Here is a 23,827-nt window from a genome sequence, read left to right as displayed (position 1 = left end):
TGCATTTACTGCCCCATAACTTACATGGGGTTGACCAAACTTGCAGAAACATGTTTATTTCTGCAGAAAAACACGTTCTGACACTTTCTGCACACTGGGGTTAAGAGCTGAGTGTGTGGGCTCTTCTGAGCCTTGATGTTACATGGGGATTCAGTTGTCTGAAAAAACGCGTTTATTTCGGGCTGAAAAACACGTTTTGAAAAGTGTGCATTTACTGCCCCATAACTTACATGGGGTTGACCAAACTTGCAGAAACATGTTTATTTCTGCTGAAAAACACGTTTTGACACTTTCTGCACACTGGGGTTAAGAGCTGAGTGTGTGGGCTCTTCTGAGCCTTGATGTTACATGGGGATTCAGTTGTCTGAAAAAACGCGTTTATTTCGGGCTGAAAAACACGTTTTGAAAAGTGTGCATTTACTGCCCCATAACTTACATGGGGTTGACCAAACTTGCAGAAACATGTTTATTTCTGCTGAAAAACACGTTTTGACACTTTCTGCACACTGGGGTTAAGAGCTGAGTGTGTGGGCTCTTCTGAGCCTTGCTGTTACATGGGGATTCAGTTGTCTGAAAAAACGCGTTTATTTCGGGCTGAAAAACACGTTTTGAAAAGTGTGCATTTACTGCCCCATAACTTACATGGGGTTGACCAAACTTGCAGAAACATGTTTATTTCTGCTGTAAAACACGTTTTGACACTTTCTGCACACTGGGGTTAAGATCTGAGTGTGTGGGCTCTTCTGAGCCTTGATGTTACATGGGGATTCAGTTGTCTGAAAAAACGCGTTTATTTCGGGCTGAAAAACACGTTTTGAAAAGTGTGCATTTACTGCCCCATAACTTACATGGGGTTGACCAAACTTGCAGAAACATGTTTATTTCTGCTGAAAAACACGTTCTGACACTTTCTGCACACTAGGGTTAAGATCTGAGTGTGTGGGCTCTTCTGAGCCTTGCTGTTACATGGGGATTCAGTTGTCTGAAAAAACGCGTTTATTTCGGGCTGAAAAACACGTTTTGAAAAGTGTGCATTTACTGACCCATAACTTACATGGGGTTGACCAAACTTGCAGAAACATGTTTATTTCTGCTGAAAAACACGTTTTGACACTTTCTGCACACTGGGGTTAAGAGCTGAGTGTGTGGGCTCTTCTGAGCCTTGATGTTACATGGGGATTCAGTTGTCTGAAAAAACGCGTTTATTTCGGGCTGAAAAACACGTTTTGAAAAGTGTGCATTTACTGCCCCATAACTTACATGGGGTTGACCAAACTTGCAGAAACATGTTTATTTCTGCTGAAAAACACGTTCTGACACTTTCTGCACACTGGGGTTAAGATCTGAGTGTGTGGGCTCTTCTGAGCCTTGCTGTTACATGGGGATTCAGTTGTCTGAAAAAACGCGTTTATTTCGGGCTGAAAAACACGTTTTGAAAAGTGTGCATTTACTGACCCATAACTTACATGGGGTTGACCAAACTTGCAGAAACATGTTTATTTCTGCTGAAAAACACGTTTTGACACTTTCTGCACACTGGGGTTAAGAGCTGAGTGTGTGGGCTCTTCTGAGCCTTGATGTTACATGGGGATTCAGTTGTCTGAAAAAACGCGTTTATTTCGGGCTGAAAAACACGTTTTGAAAAGTGTGCATTTACTGCCCCATAACTTACATGGGGTTGACCAAACTTGCAGAAACATGTTTATTTCTGCAGAAAAACACGTTCTGACACTTTCTGCACACTGGGGTTAAGAGCTGAGTGTGTGGGCTCTTCTGAGCCTTGATGTTACATGGGGATTCAGTTGTCTGAAAAAACGCGTTTATTTCGGGCTGAAAAACACGTTTTGAAAAGTGTGCATTTACTCCCCCATAACTTACATGGGGTTGACCAAACTTGCAGAAACATGTTTATTTCTGCTGAAAAACACGTTTTGACACTTTCTGCACACTGGGGTTAAGAGCTGAGTGTGTGGGCTCTTCTGAGCCTTGCTGTTACATGGGGATTCAGTTGTCTGAAAAAACGCGTTTATTTCGGGCTGAAAAACACGTTTTGAAAAGTGTGCATTTACTGCCCCATAACTTACATGGGGTTGACCAAACTTGCAGAAACATGTTTATTTGTGCTGAAAAACACGTTTTGACACTTTCTGCACACTGGGGTTAAGAGCTGAGTGTGTGGGCTCTTCTGAGCCTTGATGTTACATGGGGATTCAGTTGTCTGAAAAAACGCGTTTATTTCGGGCTGAAAAACACGTTTTGAAAAGTGTGCATTTACTGCCCCATAACTTACATGGGGTTGACCAAACTTGCAGAAACATGTTTATTTCTGCTGAAAAACACGTTCTGACACTTTCTGCACAATGGGGTTGAGATCTGAGTGTGTGGGCTCTTCTGAGCCTTGCTGTTACATGGGGATTCAGTTGTCTGAAAAAACGCGTTTATTTCGGGCTGAAAAACACGTTTTGAAAAGTGTGCATTTACTGCCCCATAACTTACATGGGGTTGACCAAACTTGCAGAAACATGTTTATTTCTGCTGAAAAACACGTTTTGACACTTTCTGCACACTGGGGTTAAGAGCTGAGTGTGTGGGCTCTTCTGAGCCTTGCTGTTACATGGAGATTCAGTTGTCTGAAAAAACGCGTTTATTTCGGGCTGAAAAACACGTTTTGAAAAGTGTGCATTTACTGCCCCATAACTTACATGGGGTTGACCAAACTTGCAGAAACATGTTTATTTCTGCTGAAAAACACATTTTGACACTTTCTGCACACTGGGGTTAAGAGCTGAGTGTGTGGGCTCTTCTGAGCCTTGATGTTACATGGGGATTCAGTTGTCTGAAAAAACGCGTTTATTTCGGGCTGAAAAACACGTTTTGAAAAGTGTGCATTTACTGCCCCATAACTTACATGGGGTTGACCAAACTTGCAGAAACATGTTTATTTCTGCTGAAAAACACGTTTTGACACTTTCTGCACACTGGGGTTAAGAGCTGAGTGTGTGGGCTCTTATGAGCCTTGCTGTTACATGGGGATTCAGTTGTCTGAAAAAACGCGTTTATTTCGGGCTGAAAAACACGTTTTGAAAAGTGTGCATTTACTGCCCCATAACTTACATGGGGTTGACCAAACTTGCAGAAACATGTTTATTTCTGCTGTAAAACACGTTTTGACACTTTCTGCACACTGGGGTTAAGATCTGAGTGTGTGGGCTCTTCTGAGCCTTGATGTTACATGGGGATTCAGTTGTCTGAAAAAACGCGTTTATTTCGGGCTGAAAAACACGTTTTGAAAAGTGTGCATTTACTGCCCCATAACTTACATGGGGTTGACCAAACTTGCAGAAACATGTTTATTTCTGCTGAAAAACACGTTCTGACACTTTCTGCACACTAGGGTTAAGATCTGAGTGTGTGGGCTCTTCTGAGCCTTGCTGTTACATGGGGATTCAGTTGTCTGAAAAAACGCGTTTATTTCGGGCTGAAAAACACGTTTTGAAAAGTGTGCATTTACTGACCCATAACTTACATGGGGTTGACCAAACTTGCAGAAACATGTTTATTTCTGCTGAAAAACACGTTTTGACACTTTCTGCACACTGGGGTTAAGAGCTGAGTGTGTGGGCTCTTCTGAGCCTTGATGTTACATGGGGATTCAGTTGTCTGAAAAAACGCGTTTATTTCGGGCTGAAAAACACGTTTTGAAAAGTGTGCATTTACTGCCCCATAACTTACATGGGGTTGACCAAACTTGCAGAAACATGTTTATTTCTGCTGAAAAACACGTTCTGACACTTTCTGCACACTGGGGTTAAGATCTGAGTGTGTGGGCTCTTCTGAGCCTTGCTGTTACATGGGGATTCAGTTGTCTGAAAAAACGCGTTTATTTCGGGCTGAAAAACACGTTTTGAAAAGTGTGCATTTACTGACCCATAACTTACATGGGGTTGACCAAACTTGCAGAAACATGTTTATTTCTGCTGAAAAACACGTTTTGACACTTTCTGCACACTGGGGTTAAGAGCTGAGTGTGTGGGCTCTTCTGAGCCTTGATGTTACATGGGGATTCAGTTGTCTGAAAAAACGCGTTTATTTCGGGCTGAAAAACACGTTTTGAAAAGTGTGCATTTACTGCCCCATAACTTACATGGGGTTGACCAAACTTGCAGAAACATGTTTATTTCTGCAGAAAAACACGTTCTGACACTTTCTGCACACTGGGGTTAAGAGCTGAGTGTGTGGGCTCTTCTGAGCCTTGATGTTACATGGGGATTCAGTTGTCTGAAAAAACGCGTTTATTTCGGGCTGAAAAACACGTTTTGAAAAGTGTGCATTTACTCCCCCATAACTTACATGGGGTTGACCAAACTTGCAGAAACATGTTTATTTCTGCTGAAAAACACGTTTTGACACTTTCTGCACACTGGGGTTAAGAGCTGAGTGTGTGGGCTCTTCTGAGCCTTGCTGTTACATGGGGATTCAGTTGTCTGAAAAAACGCGTTTATTTCGGGCTGAAAAACACGTTTTGAAAAGTGTGCATTTACTGCCCCATAACTTACATGGGGTTGACCAAACTTGCAGAAACATGTTTATTTGTGCTGAAAAACACGTTTTGACACTTTCTGCACACTGGGGTTAAGAGCTGAGTGTGTGGGCTCTTCTGAGCCTTGATGTTACATGGGGATTCAGTTGTCTGAAAAAACGCGTTTATTTCGGGCTGAAAAACACGTTTTGAAAAGTGTGCATTTACTGCCCCATAACTTACATGGGGTTGACCAAACTTGCAGAAACATGTTTATTTCTGCTGAAAAACACGTTCTGACACTTTCTGCACAATGGGGTTGAGATCTGAGTGTGTGGGCTCTTCTGAGCCTTGCTGTTACATGGGGATTCAGTTGTCTGAAAAAACGCGTTTATTTCGGGCTGAAAAACACGTTTTGAAAAGTGTGCATTTACTGCCCCATAACTTACATGGGGTTGACCAAACTTGCAGAAACATGTTTATTTCTGCTGAAAAACACGTTTTGACACTTTCTGCACACTGGGGTTAAGAGCTGAGTGTGTGGGCTCTTCTGAGCCTTGCTGTTACATGGAGATTCAGTTGTCTGAAAAAACGCGTTTATTTCGGGCTGAAAAACACGTTTTGAAAAGTGTGCATTTACTGCCCCATAACTTACATGGGGTTGACCAAACTTGCAGAAACATGTTTATTTCTGCTGAAAAACACATTTTGACACTTTCTGCACACTGGGGTTAAGAGCTGAGTGTGTGGGCTCTTCTGAGCCTTGATGTTACATGGGGATTCAGTTGTCTGAAAAAACGCGTTTATTTCGGGCTGAAAAACACGTTTTGAAAAGTGTGCATTTACTGCCCCATAACTTACATGGGGTTGACCAAACTTGCAGAAACATGTTTATTTCTGCTGAAAAACACGTTTTGACACTTTCTGCACACTGGGGTTAAGAGCTGAGTGTGTGGGCTCTTATGAGCCTTGCTGTTACATGGAGATTCAGTTGTCTAAAAAAACGCGTTTATTTCGGGCTGAAAAACACGTTTTGAAAAGTGTGCATTTACTGCCCCATAACTTACATGGGGTTGACCAAACTTGCAGAAACATGTTTATTTCTGCTGAAAAACACATTTTGACACTTTCTGCACACTGGGGTTAAGAGCTGAGTGTGTGGGCTCTTCTGAGCCTTGATGTTACATGGGGATTCAGTTGTCTGAAAAAACGCGTTTATTTCGGGCTGAAAAACACGTTTTGAAAAGTGTGCATTTACTGCCCCATAACTTACATGGGGTTGACCAAACTTGCAGAAACATGTTTATTTCTGCTGAAAAACACGTTTTGACACTTTCTGCACACTGGGGTTAAGATCTGAGTGTGTGGGCTCTTCTGAGCCTTGATGTTACATGGGAATTCAGTTGTCTGAAAAAACGCGTTTATTTCGGGCTGAAAAACACGTTTTGAAAAGTGTGCATTTACTGCCCCATAACTTACATGGGGTTGACCAAACTTGCAGAAACATGTTTATTTCTGCTGAAAAACACGTTCTGACACTTTCTGCACACTGGGGTTAAGATCTGAGTGTGTGGGCTCTTCTGAGCCTTGCTGTTACATGGGGATTCAGTTGTCTGAAAAAACGCGTTTATTTCGGGCTGAAAAACACGTTTTGAAAGTGTGCATTTACTGCCCCATAACTTACATGGGGTTGACCAAACTTGCAGAAACATGTTTATTTCTGCTGAAAAACACATTTTGACACTTTCTGCACACTGGGGTTAAGAGCTGAGTGTGTGGGCTCTTCTGAGCCTTGCTGTTACATGGAGATTCAGTTGTCTGAAAAAACGCGTTTATTTCGGGCTGAAAAACACGTTTTGAAAAGTGTGCATTTACTGCCCCATAACTTACATGGGGTTGACCAAACTTGCAGAAACATGTTTATTTCTGCTGAAAAACACATTTTGACACTTTCTGCACACTGGGGTTAAGAGCTGAGTGTGTGGGCTCTTCTGAGCCTTGATGTTACATGGGGATTCAGTTGTCTGAAAAAACGCGTTTATTTCGGGCTGGAAAACACGTTTTGAAAAGTGTGCATTTACTGCCCCATAACTTACATGGGGTTGACCAAACTTGCAGAAACATGTTTATTTCTGCTGAAAAACACGTTTTGACACTTTCTGCACACTGGGGTTAAGAGCTGAGTGTGTGGGCTCTTCTGAGCCTTGCTGTTACATGGAGATTCAGTTGTCTAAAAAAACGCGTTTATTTCGGGCTGAAAAACACGTTTTGAAAAGTGTGCATTTACTGCCCCATAACTTACATGGGGTTGAACAAACTTGCAGAAACATGTTTATTTCTGCTGAAAAACACATTTTGACACTTTCTGCACACTGGGGTTAAGAGCTGAGTGTGTGGGCTCTTCTGAGCCTTGATGTTACATGGGGATTCAGTTGTCTGAAAAAACGCGTTTATTTCGGGCTGAAAAACACGTTTTGAAAAGTGTGCATTTACTGACCCATAACTTACATGGGGTTGACAAAACTTGCAGAAACATGTTTATTTCTGCTGAAAAACACGTTTTGACACTTTCTGCACACTGGGGTTAAGATCTGAGTGTCTGGGCTCTTCTGAGCCTTGATGTTACATGGGAATTCAGTTGTCTGAAAAAACGCGTTTATTTCGGGCTGAAAAACACGTTTTGAAAAGTGTGCATTTACTGCCCCATAACTTACATGGGGTTGACCAAACTTGCAGAAACATGTTTATTTCTGCTGAAAAACACGTTCTGACACTTTCTGCACACTGGGGTTAAGATCTGAGTGTGTGGGCTCTTCTGAGCCTTGCTGTTACATGGGGATTCAGTTGTCTGAAAAAACGCGTTTATTTCGGGCTGAAAAACACGTTTTGAAAAGTGTGCATTTACTGACCCATAACTTACATGGGGTTGACCAAACTTGCAGAAACATGTTTATTTCTGCTGAAAAACACGTTTTGACACTTTCTGCACACTGGGGTTAAGAGCTGAGTGTGTGGGCTCTTCTGAGCCTTGATGTTACATGGGGATTCAGTTGTCTGAAAAAACGCGTTTATTTCGGGCTGAAAAACACGTTTTGAAAAGTGTGCATTTACTGCCCCATAACTTACATGGGGTTGACCAAACTTGCAGAAACATGTTTATTTCTGCTGAAAAACACGTTCTGACACTTTCTGCACACTGGGGTTAAGATCTGAGTGTGTGGGCTCTTCTGAGCCTTGCTGTTACATGGGGATTCAGTTGTCTGAAAAAACGCGTTTATTTCGGGCTGAAAAACACGTTTTGAAAAGTGTGCATTTACTGCCCCATAACTTAAATGGGGTTGACCAAACTTGCAGAAACATGTTTATTTCTGCTGAAAAACACGTTTTGACACTTTCTGCACACTGGGGTTAAGAGCTGAGTGTGTGGGCTCTTCTGAGCCTTGATGTTACATGGGGATTCAGTTGTCTGAAAAAACGCGTTTATTTCGGGCTGAAAAACACGTTTTGAAAAGTGTGCATTTACTGCCCCATAACTTACATGGGGTTGACCAAACTTGCAGAAACATGTTTATTTCTGCTGAAAAACACGTTTTGACACTTTCTGCACACTGGGGTTAAGAGCTGAGTGTGTGGGCTCTTCTGAGCCTTGCTGTTACATGGGGATTCAGTTGTCTGAAAAAACGCGTTTATTTCGGGCTGAAAAACACGTTTTGAAAAGTGTGCATTTACTGCCCCATAACTTACATGGGGTTGACCAAACTTGCAGAAACATGTTTATTTCTGCTGAAAAACACGTTTTGACACTTTCTGCACACTGGGGTTAAGAGCTGAGTGTGTGGGCTCTTCTGAGCCTTGCTGTTACATGGGGATTCAGTTGTCTGAAAAAACGCGTTTATTTCGGGCTGAAAAACACGTTTTGAAAAGTGTGCATTTACTGCCCCATAACTTACATGGGGTTGACCAAACTTGCAGAAACATGTTTATTTCTGCTGAAAAACACGTTCTGACACTTTCTGCACACTGGGGTTAAGATCTGAGTGTGTGGGCTCTTCTGAGCCTTGCTGTTACATGGGGATTCAGTTGTCTGAAAAAACGCGTTTATTTCGGGCTGAAAAACACGTTTTGAAAAGTGTGCATTTACTGACCCATAACTTACATGGGGTTGACCAAACTTGCAGAAACATGTTTATTTCTGCTGAAAAACACGTTTTGACACTTTCTGCACACTGGGGTTAAGATCTGAGTGTCTGGGCTCTTCTGAGCCTTGATGTTACATGGGGATTCAGTTGTCTGAAAAAACGCGTTTATTTCGGGCTGAAAAACACGTTTTGAAAAGTGTGCATTTACTGCCCCATAACTTACATGGGGTTGACCAAACTTGCAGAAACATGTTTATTTCTGCAGAAAAACACGTTCTGACACTTTCTGCACACTGGGGTTAAGAGCTGAGTGTGTGGGCTCTTCTGAGCCTTGATGTTACATGGGGATTCAGTTGTCTGAAAAAACGCGTTTATTTCGGGCTGAAAAACACGTTTTGAAAAGTGTGCATTTACTGCCCCATAACTTACATGGGGTTGACCAAACTTGCAGAAACATGTTTATTTCTGCTGAAAAACACGTTTTGACACTTTCTGCACACTGGGGTTAAGAGCTGAGTGTGTGGGCTCTTCTGAGCCTTGATGTTACATGGGGATTCAGTTGTCTGAAAAAACGCGTTTATTTCGGGCTGAAAAACACGTTTTGAAAAGTGTGCATTTACTGCCCCATAACTTACATGGGGTTGACCAAACTTGCAGAAACATGTTTATTTCTGCTGAAAAACACGTTTTGACACTTTCTGCACACTGGGGTTAAGAGCTGAGTGTGTGGGCTCTTCTGAGCTTTGCTGTTACATGGGGATTCAGTTGTCTGAAAAAACACGTTTATTTCGGTCTGAAAAACACGTTTTGAAAAGTGTGCATTTACTGCCCCATAACTTAGATGGGGTTGACCAAACTTGCAGAAACATGTTTATTTCTGCTGAAAAACACGTTTTGACACTTTCTGCACACTGGGGTTAAGAGCTGAGTGTGTGGGCTCTTCTGAGCCTTGCTGTTACATGGGGATTCAGTTGTCTGAAAAAACGCGTTTATTTCGGGCTGAAAAACACGTTTTGAAAAGTGTGCATTTACTGCCCCATAACTTTCATGGGGTTGACCAAACTTGCAGAAACATGTTTATTTCTGCTGAAAAACACGTTCTGACACTTTCTGCACAATGGGGTTAAGATCTGAGTGTGTGGGCTCTTCTGAGCCTTGCTGTTACATGGGGATTCAGTTGTCTGAAAAAACGCGTTTATTTCGGGCTGAAAAACACGTTTTGAAAAGTGTGCATTTACTGCCCCATAACTTACATGGGGTTGACCAAACTTGCAGAAACATGTTTATTTCTGCTGAAAAACACATTTTGACACTTTCTGCACACTGGGGTTAAGAGCTGAGTGTGTGGGCTCTTCTGAGCCTTGATGTTACATGGGGATTCAGTTGTCTGAAAAAACGCGTTTATTTCGGGCTGAAAAACACGTTTTGAAAAGTGTGCATTTACTGCCCCATAACTTACATGGGGTTGACCAAACTTGCAGAAACATGTTTGTTTCTGCTGAAAAAAACGTTTTGACACTTTCTGCACACTGGGGTTAAGAGCTGAGTGTGTGGGCTCTTCTGAGCTTTGCTGTTACATGGGGATTCAGTTGTCTGAAAAAACGCGTTTATTTCGGGCTGAAAAACACGTTTTGAAAAGTGTGCATTTACTGCCCCATAACTTACATGGGGTTGACCAAACTTGCAGAAACATGTTTATTTCTGCTGAAAAACACGTTTTGACACTTTCTGCACACTGGGGTTAAGAGCTGAGTGTGTGGGCTCTTCTGAGCCTTGCTGTTACATGGAGATTCAGTTGTCTGAAAAAACGCGTTTATTTCGGGCTGAAAAACACGTTTTGAAAAGTGTGCATTTACTGCCCCATAACTTACATGGGGTTGACCAAACTCGCAGAAACATGTTTATTTCTGCTGAAAAACACATTTTGACACTTTCTGCACACTAGGGTTAAGAGCTGAGTGTGTGGGCTCTTCTGAGCCTTGATGTTACATGGGGATTCAGTTGTCTGAAAAAACGCGTTTATTTCGGGCTGAAAAACACGTTTTGAAAAGTGTGCATTTACTGACCCATAACTTACATGGGGTTGACAAAACTTGCAGAAACATGTTTATTTCTGCTGAAAAACACGTTTTGACACTTTCTGCACACTGGGGTTAAGATCTGAGTGTCTGGGCTCTTCTGAGCCTTGATGTTACATGGGAATTCAGTTGTCTGAAAAAACGCGTTTATTTCGGGCTGAAAAACACGTTTTGAAAAGTGTGCATTTACTGCCCCATAACTTACATGGGGTTGACCAAACTTGCAGAAACATGTTTATTTCTGCTGAAAAACACGTTCTGACACTTTCTGCACACTGGGGTTAAGATCTGAGTGTGTGGGCTCTTCTGAGCCTTGCTGTTACATGGGGATTCAGTTGTCTGAAAAAACGCGTTTATTTCGGGCTGAAAAACACGTTTTGAAAAGTGTGCATTTACTGACCCATAACTTACATGGGGTTGACCAAACTTGCAGAAACATGTTTATTTCTGCTGAAAAACACGTTTTGACACTTTCTGCACACTGGGGTTAAGAGCTGAGTGTGTGGGCTCTTCTGAGCCTTGATGTTACATGGGGATTCAGTTGTCTGAAAAAACGCGTTTATTTCGGGCTGAAAAACACGTTTTGAAAAGTGTGCATTTACTGCCCCATAACTTACATGGGGTTGACCAAACTTGCAGAAACATGTTTATTTCTGCTGAAAAACACGTTCTGACACTTTCTGCACACTGGGGTTAAGATCTGAGTGTGTGGGCTCTTCTGAGCCTTGCTGTTACATGGGGATTCAGTTGTCTGAAAAAACGCGTTTATTTCGGGCTGAAAAACACGTTTTGAAAAGTGTGCATTTACTGCCCCATAACTTAAATGGGGTTGACCAAACTTGCAGAAACATGTTTATTTCTGCTGAAAAACACGTTTTGACACTTTCTGCACACTGGGGTTAAGAGCTGAGTGTGTGGGCTCTTCTGAGCCTTGATGTTACATGGGGATTCAGTTGTCTGAAAAAACGCGTTTATTTCGGGCTGAAAAACACGTTTTGAAAAGTGTGCATTTACTGCCCCATAACTTACATGGGGTTGACCAAACTTGCAGAAACATGTTTATTTCTGCTGAAAAACACGTTTTGACACTTTCTGCACACTGGGGTTAAGAGCTGAGTGTGTGGGCTCTTCTGAGCCTTGCTGTTACATGGGGATTCAGTTGTCTGAAAAAACGCGTTTATTTCGGGCTGAAAAACACGTTTTGAAAAGTGTGCATTTACTGCCCCATAACTTACATGGGGTTGACCAAACTTGCAGAAACATGTTTATTTCTGCTGAAAAACACGTTTTGACACTTTCTGCACACTGGGGTTAAGAGCTGAGTGTGTGGGCTCTTCTGAGCCTTGCTGTTACATGGGGATTCAGTTGTCTGAAAAAACGCGTTTATTTCGGGCTGAAAAACACGTTTTGAAAAGTGTGCATTTACTGCCCCATAACTTACATGGGGTTGACCAAACTTGCAGAAACATGTTTATTTCTGCTGAAAAACACGTTCTGACACTTTCTGCACACTGGGGTTAAGATCTGAGTGTGTGGGCTCTTCTGAGCCTTGCTGTTACATGGGGATTCAGTTGTCTGAAAAAACGCGTTTATTTCGGGCTGAAAAACACGTTTTGAAAAGTGTGCATTTACTGACCCATAACTTACATGGGGTTGACCAAACTTGCAGAAACATGTTTATTTCTGCTGAAAAACACGTTTTGACACTTTCTGCACACTGGGGTTAAGATCTGAGTGTCTGGGCTCTTCTGAGCCTTGATGTTACATGGGGATTCAGTTGTCTGAAAAAACGCGTTTATTTCGGGCTGAAAAACACGTTTTGAAAAGTGTGCATTTACTGCCCCATAACTTACATGGGGTTGACCAAACTTGCAGAAACATGTTTATTTCTGCAGAAAAACACGTTCTGACACTTTCTGCACACTGGGGTTAAGAGCTGAGTGTGTGGGCTCTTCTGAGCCTTGATGTTACATGGGGATTCAGTTGTCTGAAAAAACGCGTTTATTTCGGGCTGAAAAACACGTTTTGAAAAGTGTGCATTTACTGCCCCATAACTTACATGGGGTTGACCAAACTTGCAGAAACATGTTTATTTCTGCTGAAAAACACGTTTTGACACTTTCTGCACACTGGGGTTAAGAGCTGAGTGTGTGGGCTCTTCTGAGCCTTGATGTTACATGGGGATTCAGTTGTCTGAAAAAACGCGTTTATTTCGGGCTGAAAAACACGTTTTGAAAAGTGTGCATTTACTGCCCCATAACTTACATGGGGTTGACCAAACTTGCAGAAACATGTTTATTTCTGCTGAAAAACACGTTTTGACACTTTCTGCACACTGGGGTTAAGAGCTGAGTGTGTGGGCTCTTCTGAGCTTTGCTGTTACATGGGGATTCAGTTGTCTGAAAAAACACGTTTATTTCGGTCTGAAAAACACGTTTTGAAAAGTGTGCATTTACTGCCCCATAACTTAGATGGGGTTGACCAAACTTGCAGAAACATGTTTATTTCTGCTGAAAAACACGTTTTGACACTTTCTGCACACTGGGGTTAAGAGCTGAGTGTGTGGGCTCTTCTGAGCCTTGCTGTTACATGGGGATTCAGTTGTCTGAAAAAACGCGTTTATTTCGGGCTGAAAAACACGTTTTGAAAAGTGTGCATTTACTGCCCCATAACTTTCATGGGGTTGACCAAACTTGCAGAAACATGTTTATTTCTGCTGAAAAACACGTTCTGACACTTTCTGCACAATGGGGTTAAGATCTGAGTGTGTGGGCTCTTCTGAGCCTTGCTGTTACATGGGGATTCAGTTGTCTGAAAAAACGCGTTTATTTCGGGCTGAAAAACACGTTTTGAAAAGTGTGCATTTACTGCCCCATAACTTACATGGGGTTGACCAAACTTGCAGAAACATGTTTGTTTCTGCTGAAAAAAACGTTTTGACACTTTCTGCACACTGGGGTTAAGAGCTGAGTGTGTGGGCTCTTCTGAGCTTTGCTGTTACATGGGGATTCAGTTGTCTGAAAAAACGCGTTTATTTCGGGCTGAAAAACACGTTTTGAAAAGTGTGCATTTACTGCCCCATAACTTACATGGGGTTGACCAAACTTGCAGAAACATGTTTATTTCTGCTGAAAAACACGTTTTGACACTTTCTGCACACTGGGGTTAAGAGCTGAGTGTGTGGGCTCTTCTGAGCCTTGCTGTTACATGGAGATTCAGTTGTCTGAAAAAACGCGTTTATTTCGGGCTGAAAAACACGTTTTGAAAAGTGTGCATTTACTGCCCCATAACTTACATGGGGTTGACCAAACTTGCAGAAACATGTTTATTTCTGCTGAAAAACACATTTTGACACTTTCTGCACACTAGGGTTAAGAGCTGAGTGTGTGGGCTCTTCTGAGCCTTGATGTTACATGGGGATTCAGTTGTCTGAAAAAACGCGTTTATTTCGGGCTGAAAAACACGTTTTGAAAAGTGTGCATTTACTGCCCCATAACTTACATGGGGTTGACCAAACTTGCAGAAACATATTTATTTCTGCTGAAAAACACGTTTTGACACTTTCTGCACACTGGGGTTAAGAGCTGAGTGTGTGGGCTCTTCTGAGCCTTGCTGTTACATGGAGATTCAGTTGTCTAAAAAAACGCGTTTATTTCGTGCTGTAAAACACGTTTTGAAAAGTGTGCATTTACTGCCCCATAACTTACATGGGGTTGACCAAACTTGCAGAAACATGTTTATTTCTGCTGAAAAACACATTTTGACACTTTCTGCACACTGGGGTTAAGAGCTGAGTGTGTGGGCTCTTCTGAGCCTTGATGTTACATGGGGATTCAGTTGTCTGAAAAAACGCGTTTATTTCGGGCTGAAAAACACGTTTTGAAAAGTGTGCATTTACTGCCCCATAACTTACATGGGGTTGACCAAACTTGCAGAAACATGTTTGTTTCTGCTGAAAAAAACGTTTTGACACTTTCTGCACACTGGGGTTAAGAGCTGAGTGTGTGGGCTCTTCTGAGCTTTGCTGTTACATGGGGATTCAGTTGTCTGAAAAAACGCGTTTATTTCGGGCTGAAAAACACGTTTTGAAAAGTGTGCATTTACTGCCCCATAACTTACATGGGGTTGACCAAACTTGCAGAAACATGTTTATTTCTGCTGAAAAACACGTTTTGACACTTTCTGCACACTGGGGTTAAGAGCTGAGTGTGTGGGCTCTTCTGAGCCTTGCTGTTACATGGAGATTCAGTTGTCTGAAAAAACGCGTTTATTTCGGGCTGAAAAACACGTTTTGAAAAGTGTGCATTTACTGCCCCATAACTTACATGGGGTTGACCAAACTTGCAGAAACATGTTTATTTCTGCTGAAAAACACATTTTGACACTTTCTGCACACTAGGGTTAAGAGCTGAGTGTGTGGGCTCTTCTGAGCCTTGATGTTACATGGAGATTCAGTTGTCTGAAAAAACGCGTTTATTTCGGGCTGAAAAACACGTTTTGAAAAGTGTGCATTTACTGCCCCATAACTTACATGGGGTTGACCAAACTTGCAGAAACATGTTTATTTCTGCTGAAAAACACGTTTTGACACTTTCTGCACACTGGGGTTAAGATCTGAGTGTCTGGGCTCTTCTGAGCCTTGATGTTACATGGGGATTCAGTTGTCTGAAAAAACGCGTTTATTTCGGGCTGAAAAACACGTTTTGAAAAGTGTGCATTTACTGCCCCATAACTTACATGGGGTTGACCAAACTTGCAGAAACATGTTTATTTCTGCAGAAAAACACGTTCTGACACTTTCTGCACACTGGGGTTAAGAGCTGAGTGTGTGGGCTCTTCTGAGCCTTGATGTTACATGGGGATTCAGTTGTCTGAAAAAACGCGTTTATTTCGGGCTGAAAAACACGTTTTGAAAAGTGTGCATTTACTGCCCCATAACTTACATGGGGTTGACCAAACTTGCAGAAACATGTTTATTTCTGCTGAAAAACACGTTTTGACACTTTCTGCACACTGGGGTTAAGAGCTGAGTGTGTGGGCTCTTCTGAGCTTTGCTGTTACATGGGGATTCAGTTGTCTGAAAAAACACGTTTATTTCGGTCTGAAAAACACGTTTTGAAAAGTGTGCATTTACTGCCCCATAACTTAGATGGGGTTGACCAAACTTGCAGAAACATGTTTATTTCTGCTGAAAAACACGTTTTGACACTTTCTGCACACTGGGGTTAAGAGCTGAGTGTGTGGGCTCTTCTGAGCCTTGCTGTTACATGGGGATTCAGTTGTCTGAAAAAACGCGTTTATTTCGGGCTGAAAAACACGTTTTGAAAAGTGTGCATTTACTGCCCCATAACTTTCATGGGGTTGACCAAACTTGCAGAAACATGTTTATTTCTGCTGAAAAACACGTTCTGACACTTTCTGCACAATGGGGTTAAGATCTGAGTGTGTGGGCTCTTCTGAGCCTTGCTGTTACATGGGGATTCAGTTGTCTGAAAAAACGCGTTTATTTCGGGCTGAAAAACACGTTTTGAAAAGTGTGCATTTACTGCCCCATAACTTACATGGGGTTGACCAAACTTGCAGAAACATGTTTGTTTCTGCTGAAAAAAACGTTTTGACACTTTCTGCACACTGGGGTTAAGAGCTGAGTGTGTGGGCTCTTCTGAGCTTTGCTGTTACATGGGGATTCAGTTGTCTGAAAAAACGCGTTTATTTCGGGCTGAAAAACACGTTTTGAAAAGTGTGCATTTACTGCCCCATAACTTACATGGGGTTGACCAAACTTGCAGAAACATGTTTATTTCTGCTGAAAAACACGTTTTGACACTTTCTGCACACTGGGGTTAAGAGCTGAGTGTGTGGGCTCTTCTGAGCCTTGCTGTTACATGGAGATTCAGTTGTCTGAAAAAACGCGTTTATTTCGGGCTGAAAAACACGTTTTGAAAAGTGTGCATTTACTGCCCCATAACTTACATGGGGTTGACCAAACTTGCAGAAACATGTTTATTTCTGCTGAAAAACACATTTTGACACTTTCTGCACACTAGGGTTAAGAGCTGAGTGTGTGGGCTCTTCTGAGCCTTGATGTTACATGGGGATTCAGTTGTCTGAAAAAACGCGTTTATTTCGGGCTGAAAAACACGTTTTGAAAAGTGTGCATTTACTGCCCCATAACTTACATGGGGTTGACCAAACTTGCAGAAACATATTTATTTCTGCTGAAAAACACGTTTTGACACTTTCTGCACACTGGGGTTAAGAGCTGAGTGTGTGGGCTCTTCTGAGCCTTGCTGTTACATGGAGATTCAGTTGTCTAAAAAAACGCGTTTATTTCGTGCTGTAAAACACGTTTTGAAAAGTGTGCATTTACTGCCCCATAACTTACATGGGGTTGACCAAACTTGCAGAAACATGTTTATTTCTGCTGAAAAACACATTTTGACACTTTCTGCACACTGGGGTTAAGAGCTGAGTGTGTGGGCTCTTCTGAGCCTTGATGTTACATGGGGATTCAGTTGTCTGAAAAAACGCGTTTATTTCGGGCTGAAAAACACGTTTTGAAAAGTGTGCATTTACTGCCCCATAACTTACATGGGGTTGACCAAACTTGCAGAAACATGTTTGTTTCTGCTGAAAAAAACGTTTTGACACTTTCTGCACACTGGGGTTAAGAGCTGAGTGTGTGGGCTCTTCTGAGCTTTGCTGTTACATGGGGATTCAGTTGTCTGAAAAAACGCGTTTATTTCGGGCTGAAAAACACGTTTTGAAAAGTGTGCATTTACTGCCCCATAACTTACATGGGGTTGACCAAACTTGCAGAAACATGTTTATTTCTGCTGAAAAACACGTTTTGACACTTTCTGCACACTGGGGTTAAGAGCTGAGTGTGTGGGCTCTTCTGAGCCTTGCTGTTACATGGAGATTCAGTTGTCTGAAAAAACGCGTTTATTTCGGGCTGAAAAACACGTTTTGAAAAGTGTGCATTTACTGCCCCATAACTTACATGGGGTTGACCAAACTTGCAGAAACATGTTTATTTCTGCTGAAAAACACATTTTGACACTTTCTGCACACTAGGGTTAAGAGCTGAGTGTGTGGGCTCTTCTGAGCCTTGATGTTACATGGAGATTCAGTTGTCTGAAAAAACGCGTTTATTTCGGGCTGAAAAACACGTTTTGAAAAGTGTGCATTTACTGCCCCATAACTTACATGGGGTTGACCAAACTTGCAGAAACATGTTTATTTCTGCTGAAAAACACGTTCTGACACTTTCTGCACACTGGGGTTAAGATCTGAGTGTGTGGGCTCTTCTGAGCCTTGCTGTTACATGGGGATTCAGTTGTCTGAAAAAACGCGTTTATTTCGGGCTGAAAAACACGTTTTGAAAAGTGTGCATTTACTGACCCATAACTTACATGGGGTTGACCAAACTTGCAGAAACATGTTTATTTCTGCTGAAAAACACGTTTTGACACTTTCTGCACACTGGGGTTAAGATCTGAGTGTCTGGGCTCTTCTGAGCCTTGATGTTACATGGGGATTCAGTTGTCTGAAAAAACGCGTTTATTTCGGGCTGAAAAACACGTTTTGAAAAGTGTGCATTTACTGCCCCATAACTTACATGGGGTTGACCAAACTTGCAGAAACATGTTTATTTCTGCAGAAAAACACGTTCTGACACTTTCTGCACACTGGGGTTAAGAGCTGAGTGTGTGGGCTCTTCTGAGCCTTGATGTTACATGGGGATTCAGTTGTCTGAAAAAACGCGTTTATTTCGGGCTGAAAAACACGTTTTGAAAAGTGTGCATTTACTGCCCCATAACTTACATGGGGTTGACCAAACTTGCAGAAACATGTTTATTTCTGCTGAAAAACACGTTTTGACACTTTCTGCACACTGGGGTTAAGAGCTGAGTGTGTGGGCTCTTCTGAGCCTTGATGTTACATGGGGATTCAGTTGTCTGAAAAAACGCGTTTATTTCGGGCTGAAAAACACGTTTTGAAAAGTGTGCATTTACTGCCCCATAACTTACATGGGGTTGACCAAACTTGCAGAAACATGTTTATTTCTGCTGAAAAACACGTTTTGACACTTTCTGCACACTGGGGTTAAGAGCTGAGTGTGTGGGCTCTTCTGAGCTTTGCTGTTACATGGGGATTCAGTTGTCTGAAAAAACACGTTTATTTCGGTCTGAAAAACACGTTTTGAAAAGTGTGCATTTACTGCCCCATAACTTAGATGGGGTTGACCAAACTTGCAGAAACATGTTTATTTCTGCTGAAAAACACGTTTTGACACTTTCTGCACACTGGGGTTAAGAGCTGAGTGTGTGGGCTCTTCTGAGCCTTGCTGTTACATGGGGATTCAGTTGTCTGAAAAAACGCGTTTATTTCGGGCTGAAAAACACGTTTTGAAAAGTGTGCATTTACTGCCCCATAACTTTCATGGGGTTGACCAAACTTGCAGAAACATGTTTATTTCTGCTGAAAAACACGTTCTGACACTTTCTGCACAATGGGGTTAAGATCTGAGTGTGTGGGCTCTTCTGAGCCTTGCTGTTACATGGGGATTCAGTTGTCTGAAAAAACGCGTTTATTTCGGGCTGAAAAACACGTTTTGAAAAGTGTGCATTTACTGCCCCATAACTTACATGGGGTTGACCAAACTTGCAGAAACATGTTTATTTCTGCTGAAAAACACATTTTGACACTTTCTGCACACTGGGGTTAAGAGCTGAGTGTGTGGGCTCTTCTGAGCCTTGATGTTACATGGGGATTCAGTTGTCTGAAAAAACGCGTTTATTTCGGGCTGAAAAACACGTTTTGAAAAGTGTGCATTTACTGCCCCATAACTTACATGGGGTTGACCAAACTTGCAGAAACATGTTTGTTTCTGCTGAAAAAAACGTTTTGACACTTTCTGCACACTGGGGTTAAGAGCTGAGTGTGTGGGCTCTTCTGAGCTTTGCTGTTACATGGGGATTCAGTTGTCTGAAAAAACGCGTTTATTTCGGGCTGAAAAACACGTTTTGAAAAGTGTGCATTTACTGCCCCATAACTTACATGGGGTTGACCAAACTTGCAGAAACATGTTTATTTCTGCTGAAAAACACGTTTTGACACTTTCTGCACACTGGGGTTAAGAGCTGAGTGTGTGGGCTCTTCTGAGCCTTGCTGTTACATGGAGATTCAGTTGTCTGAAAAAACGCGTTTATTTCGGGCTGAAAAACACGTTTTGAAAAGTGTGCATTTACTGCCCCATAACTTACATGGGGTTGACCAAACTTGCAGAAACATGTTTATTTCTGCTGAAAAACACATTTTGACACTTTCTGCACACTAGGGTTAAGAGCTGAGTGTGTGGGCTCTTCTGAGCCTTGATGTTACATGGGGATTCAGTTGTCTGAAAAAACGCGTTTATTTCGGGCTGAAAAACACGTTTTGAAAAGTGTGCATTTACTGCCCCATAACTTACATGGGGTTGACCAAACTTGCAGAAACATATTTATTTCTGCTGAAAAACACGTTTTGACACTTTCTGCACACTGGGGTTAAGAGCTGAGTGTGTGGGCTCTTCTGAGCCTTGCTGTTACATGGAGATTCAGTTGTCTAAAAAAACGCGTTTATTTCGTGCTGTAAAACACGTTTTGAAAAGTGTGCATTTACTGCCCCATAACTTACATGGGGTTGACCAAACTTGCAGAAACATGTTTATTTCTGCTGAAAAACACATTTTGACACTTTCTGCACACTGGGGTTAAGAGCTGAGTGTGTGGGCTCTTCTGAGCCTTGATGTTACATGGGGATTCAGTTGTCTGAAAAAACGCGTTTATTTCGGGCTGAAAAACACGTTTTGAAAAGTGTGCATTTACTGCCCCATAACTTACATGGGGTTGACCAAACTTGCAGAAACATGTTTGTTTCTGCTGAAAAAAACGTTTTGACACTTTCTGCACACTGGGGTTAAGAGCTGAGTGTGTGGGCTCTTCTGAGCTTTGCTGTTACATGGGGATTCAGTTGTCTGAAAAAACGCGTTTATTTCGGGCTGAAAAACACGTTTTGAAAAGTGTGCATTTACTGCCCCATAACTTACATGGGGTTGACCAAACTTGCAGAAACATGTTTATTTCTGCTGAAAAACACGTTTTGACACTTTCTGCACACTGGGGTTAAGAGCTGAGTGTGTGGGCTCTTCTGAGCCTTGCTGTTACATGGAGATTCAGTTGTCTGAAAAAACGCGTTTATTTCGGGCTGAAAAACACGTTTTGAAAAGTGTGCATTTACTGCCCCATAACTTACATGGGGTTGACCAAACTTGCAGAAACATGTTTATTTCTGCTGAAAAACACATTTTGACACTTTCTGCACACTAGGGTTAAGAGCTGAGTGTGTGGGCTCTTCTGAGCCTTGATGTTACATGGGGATTCAGTTGTCTGAAAAAACGCGTTTATTTCGGGCTGAAAAACACGTTTTGAAAAGTGTGCATTTACTGCCCCATAACTTACATGGGGTTGACCAAACTTGCAGAAACATATTTATTTCTGCTGAAAAACACGTTTTGACACTTTCTGCACACTGGGGTTAAGAGCTGAGTGTGTGGGCTCTTCTGAGCCTTGCTGTTACATGGAGATTCAGTTGTCTAAAAAAACGCGTTTATTTCGTGCTGTAAAACACGTTTTGAAAAGTGTGCATTTACTGCCCCATAACTTACATGGGGTTGACCAAACTTGCAGAAACATGTTTATTTCTGCTGAAAAACACATTTTGACACTTTCTGCACACTGGGGTTAAGAGCTGAGTGTGTGGGCTCTTCTGAGCCTTGATGTTACATGGGGATTCAGTTGTCTGAAAAAACGCGTTTATTTCGGGCTGAAAAACACGTTTTGAAAAGTGTGCATTTACTGCCCCATAACTTACATGGGGTTGACCAAACTTGCAGAAACATGTTTATTTCTGCTGAAAAACACGTTTTGACACTTTCTGCACACTGGGGTTAAGATCTGAGTGTCTGGGCTCTTCTGAGCCTTGATGTTACATGGGGATTCAGTTGTCTGAAAAAACGCGTTTATTTCGGGCTGAAAAACACGTTTTGAAAAGTGTGCATTTACTGCCCCATAACTTACATGGGGTTGACCAAACTTGCAGAAACATGTTTATTTCTGCAGAAAAACACGTTCTGACACTTTCTGCACACTGGGGTTAAGAGCTGAGTGTGTGGGCTCTTCTGAGCCTTGATGTTACATGGGGATTCAGTTGTCTGAAAAAACGCGTTTATTTCGGGCTGAAAAACACGTTTTGAAAAGTGTGCATTTACTGCCCCATAACTTACATGGGGTTGACCAAACTTGCAGAAACATGTTTATTTCTGCTGAAAAACACGTTTTGACACTTTCTGCACACTGGGGTTAAGAGCTGAGTGTGTGGGCTCTTCTGAGCCTTGATGTTACATGGGGATTCAGTTGTCTGAAAAAACGCGTTTATTTCGGGCTGAAAAACACGTTTTGAAAAGTGTGCATTTACTGCCCCATAACTTACATGGGGTTGACCAAACTTGCAGAAACATGTTTATTTCTGCTGAAAAACACGTTTTGACACTTTCTGCACACTGGGGTTAAGAGCTGAGTGTGTGGGCTCTTCTGAGCCTTGCTGTTACATGGGGATTCAGTTGTCTGAAAAAACGCGTTTATTTCGGGCTGAAAAACACGTTTTGAAAAGTGTGCATTTACTGCCCCATAACTTACATGGGGTTGACCAAACTTGCAGAAACATGTTTATTTCTGCTGTAAAACACGTTTTGACACTTTCTGCACACTGGGGTTAAGATCTGAGTGTGTGGGCTCTTCTGAGCCTTGATGTTACATGGGGATTCAGTTGTCTGAAAAAACGCGTTTATTTCGGGCTGAAAAACACGTTTTGAAAAGTGTGCATTTACTGCCCCATAACTTACATGGGGTTGACCAAACTTGCAGAAACATGTTTATTTCTGCTGAAAAACACGTTCTGACACTTTCTGCACACTAGGGTTAAGATCTGAGTGTGTGGGCTCTTCTGAGCCTTGCTGTTACATGGGGATTCAGTTGTCTGAAAAAACGCGTTTATTTCGGGCTGAAAAACACGTTTTGAAAAGTGTGCATTTACTGACCCATAACTTACATGGGGTCGACCAAACTTGCAGAAACATGTTTATTTCTGCTGAAAAACACGTTTTGACACTTTCTGCACACTGGGGTTAAGAGCTGAGTGTGTGGGCTCTTCTGAGCCTTGATGTTACATGGGGATTCAGTTGTCTGAAAAAACGCGTTTATTTCGGGCTGAAAAACACGTTTTGAAAAGTGTGCATTTACTGCCCCATAACTTACATGGGGTTGACCAAACTTGCAGAAACATGTTTATTTCTGCTGAAAAACACGTTCTGACACTTTCTGCACACTGGGGTTAAGATCTGAGTGTGTGGGCTCTTCTGAGCCTTGCTGTTACATGGGGATTCAGTTGTCTGAAAAAACGCGTTTATTTCGGGCTGAAAAACACGTTTTGAAAAGTGTGCATTTACTGACCCATAACTTACATGGGGTTGACCAAACTTGCAGAAACATGTTTATTTCTGCTGAAAAACACGTTTTGACACTTTCTGCACACTGGGGTTAAGAGCTGAGTGTGTGGGCTCTTCTGAGCCTTGATGTTACATGGGGATTCAGTTGTCTGAAAAAACGCGTTTATTTCGGGCTGAAAAACACGTTTTGAAAAGTGTGCATTTACTGCCCCATAACTTACATGGGGTTGACCAAACTTGCAGAAACATGTTTATTTCTGCAGAAAAACACGTTCTGACACTTTCTGCACACTGGGGTTAAGAGCTGAGTGTGTGGGCTCTTCTGAGCCTTGATGTTACATGGGGATTCAGTTGTCTGAAAAAACGCGTTTATTTCGGGCTGAAAAACACGTTTTGAAAAGTGTGCATTTACTCCCCCATAACTTACATGGGGTTGACCAAACTTGCAGAAACATGTTTATTTCTGCTGAAAAACACGTTTTGACACTTTCTGCACACTGGGGTTAAGAGCTGAGTGTGTGGGCTCTTCTGAGCCTTGCTG

Source organism: Lepisosteus platostomus, chromosome 6 (assembly GCF_059453375.1).
Source record: "Lepisosteus platostomus isolate fLepPlt1 chromosome 6, fLepPlt1.hap1, whole genome shotgun sequence".
In the NCBI taxonomy this organism is placed as follows: Eukaryota; Metazoa; Chordata; class Actinopteri; order Semionotiformes; family Lepisosteidae; genus Lepisosteus; species Lepisosteus platostomus.
This window is presented reverse-complemented; position numbering follows the sequence as displayed.